The sequence below is a fragment of the Glycine soja genome, chromosome 18, assembly GCF_004193775.1.
Source record: "Glycine soja cultivar W05 chromosome 18, ASM419377v2, whole genome shotgun sequence".
NCBI classification, from domain to species: domain Eukaryota; kingdom Viridiplantae; phylum Streptophyta; class Magnoliopsida; order Fabales; family Fabaceae; genus Glycine; species Glycine soja.
In genome coordinates, this window is record NC_041019.1 from 10,956,389 (window position 1) to 10,959,733 (window position 3,345).

At 36.4% G+C, this 3,345-nt stretch overlaps 1 pseudogene; it reads left to right on the plus strand.

The window, feature by feature from the left end:
* The first annotated feature begins 2,343 nt into the window (after nucleotides 1–2,343).
* LOC114396919 lies at nucleotides 2,344–2,859 on the plus strand (annotated as a pseudogene).
* Nucleotides 2,860–3,345: the final 486 nt, after the last annotated feature.

A 3,345-nucleotide genomic window follows, 5' to 3' on the forward strand; every position in this document is an offset into this window, starting at 1 on the left:
TGAACTAAACTATGGTCTTTAAGTGTTCTTTTTTTTTCTGTTACAAAATTTAACATACAAAAAACCAACAACTATCATATTTGGGCATGTAGAAGCTTTTGTTCATGGTCATAAGTATGATATTTGGGAATCCATACCCTATAATAGAGACATACCTTCAGCCAATTGGTTCAACACTTGTTGTACAAGAGAAGTATGTTGCAAGTCCTTTGGTAGATAATCCAACTGTGGCTTAGATTACAAACTGGAACGAAACATAACCTACAAATTTAAACGCAAGCCCTTGTGAAGGATGAATGTGAAGGACCAAACAAAATAAAGACCGTGCAACTATTCAATTATGTTACAGGAATTGATATACAAAAACTCAATGATCCTGCAAGTCTGCACTGCATTTTTGTTAATGATTTTTTATAAGTGAAAATGAAGACATTACCAACTTAGAATACATACATACATGCAGAGCCAATGGTCTAACAAGGAAGCTACAACTTGGTTGTCATCATTGTAATCTGTATGTATTAGGCACTTTTATATGGGCAAGGGAAAACCAGGGATGTAATTAGGCTATAACAAACTTGCATACTTCCAAACAAGTGTAGGAAGCATTGTGGTAAAGTTACATGTTGTATAGTATTAGGGAAGAATGCCAAAAATCTCCCAAGAAGGCAATTGCTTAGATAGTTTAGGGATGGCAGTAGTTACAGGGCAAATAACATTTGATTCTTATTTTTTATATATACCTGCAAATTTTCCCTGGTAATTAGTGTCTTTTTCAGCTATGATCTGAAATCAATGGTACTCTGTTTTTGGTTTGGTTTTCAGGGTTGTCAAGGTGCAGTAAGAGTTGTAGTCTAAATCAATTTTAAAGCATTGATATGTATAACAATTTACTTATTGAGTTTCAAATTGATACACTCCTTCATTCTTCAAACCACTCAAGTGATCATTTTCCCCCTAAATAGAACCATATTAGCAAATTTGCAACTTCCATGATGGAGGTCGAGCATTATGACAACTAGTAACTAGACGATGATGTCCACAGAGATGATGTTGAGTTTGAGAATGATCTTCTGTGCTGCATAGCAAAGTTCATACGCACAAAAAGAGCTGGGTCTAGTTTCTTCAAATGATGAGCCCGTAAAGGATCACAGAATGGCAATTGTAGGGACATGTTCTACACATTCCCTTTTGATGACTAAGAATAAAGTAGATAATGTGGACTTTCCAGGACCATCAGAACTAAAGGAGATAAAGTCACCCAATGTGATCCAGCAGCAGAAGAAAAGGGTAAGGTTTTTGGTACCAGAGAGTCCAAAGATTGACACATGTGTAATGGAAGAGTTGGAGGAGGTGATGGAAGCCTGGGAGACTGGGGTAGCTTACATTATAGGACAGACACACATGAGAGCAAAATCAGGGTCTAACATGTTGAAGAAAATAGGCATTAATTCCTCTGGTTTTTCATGTATGTAGAACTTAAATTACTACACTTGAAAAGAAATGATGGCCACACTTTCAATCATCGTGAATCCAATGAGGTGCCTGTGTTTTACAGATCTAACTCTACTCATGTCACTGTAAGTTTATTCTATTATTGTTTTAGTGCCAAGATTGTTAGGACACGAGGGCATAGAAAAGAAAGCCAAATTTAATTTATGTTCATGGAAGCAGAGAATGGAACTATCATTGTTTGAGGATGATAACTTGTATATAAAATTGGTTCATAATATTATTAGGATGACAAAAGTTCAGGTGTATTAGCTTGACAACAGTTTTCAGACTTCAGAAATCCTTTAGGATTCCACAGTATACCAAAGTAAGGCCAAACTGCATATTAAGTAGCTTGTGTGTTTAGACTTCCCAAGAATGGTAATCAGTGTGAGAAGTTTTCAATGATTAATCAAATGCTTTTATGATTGACATAGGGAAGCATGTTTCAATTGCTGTAAATTTCACAGAATTAAAAAGTATTAGGTTCAATGTGACACATGAGCATAAATCTAGTTAAAAATATAACTTCAAAAATTCCGGATTTCACAATTGGTAAATGAATTAACATTCAAATACTAATGTCAAGAATGAAAAAGGAAGACCGCAAAAGCCTAATTTTTGGTAGTAATGGAATTCTTTTTTAGAGCAGGGAAGACAATGAACACTATGATCATATTAAAGCAACCTCTCCCCACCACTCCATGATATACTTATGCTATTTATTTGCATGAACTTGTAAATTTCTAGGCTTTAGGGTGGAAGACAAGCTAATTTACCAAATTTTGAGCAATTTGCAGTTTTCCAGTAACACCACCTAGAAGACAACAAATTCATGTCCACAATGAGGATATGGGAAGGCTTAGAGAGATTTTCCTTCAACCACCTCAAAGAGCCACATTCCAAACAAACACACAAGCTCCCCCACTAGTAGAAATTTCCAAATCAACAGCTTTCAGCAAGCTTAAGAAAGTAGTCCATGACCCTCCACCAAAGAGGTATGCTAGGAGGGTGAGCTTATATTACAGAAACAATGCTGCAAAGCCTTGGAAAGAGAAGGAGAAAGAATAGGATGAAGATGGAAAGACTTGTGCTATTTGCTTGGAAGATTTTGAGCCCAGTGAGGAGGTCATGCTCACTCCTTGCAACCACATGTTTCATAAGGATTGCATTGTACCATGGCTAATAAGTACGGGCCAGTGCCCAGTTTGTAGGTTTCTAATTTGTAAGATAGAAAGGGGGAATCAATCATCCTTCAATAACAATGACATTGCCAATTTGGAACCTACCAACATTATTAATAGAGAGTTTTTGTCATTTTTGAGGGCCATGGAAGAAGCTTTTCAATTAGGCAGTATGACTTACTAATGTACACATAAGAATTTGCTACAGTTGGGGGGAAGATTTATTTGTAGTTTCCAACATATACATGTTTTCCTAACCATAGCATTCAAAACAACTCATAATTTTGAGAGGTGGGAAATGTTGGATCGAGTGGCCTCAGAATAATTAAGAAGGAGGGGTTGAATTAATTATTCCTAAACCTTTACTAATTAAAAATTACTCTTCTAAGGTTGTTACTAAATTGTTAAGAGAATGAGGAGTAGAAGAGAAACTTAATAGAAAGTGAAAGCGGAAATTAAATGCACAGCGGAAAGTAAAAGAGTAGGGAAGAAGGAGACAAACACACAAGAGTTTTTATACTGGTTCGGCAACAACCCATGCCTACATCCAGTCCCCAAGCGACCTGCGGTCCTTGAGATTTCTTTTCAACCTTGTAAAAATCCTTTTACAAGCAAAGATCCGCAAGGGATGTACCTTCCCTTGTTCTCTTTGAACCTAGTGGATGTACCC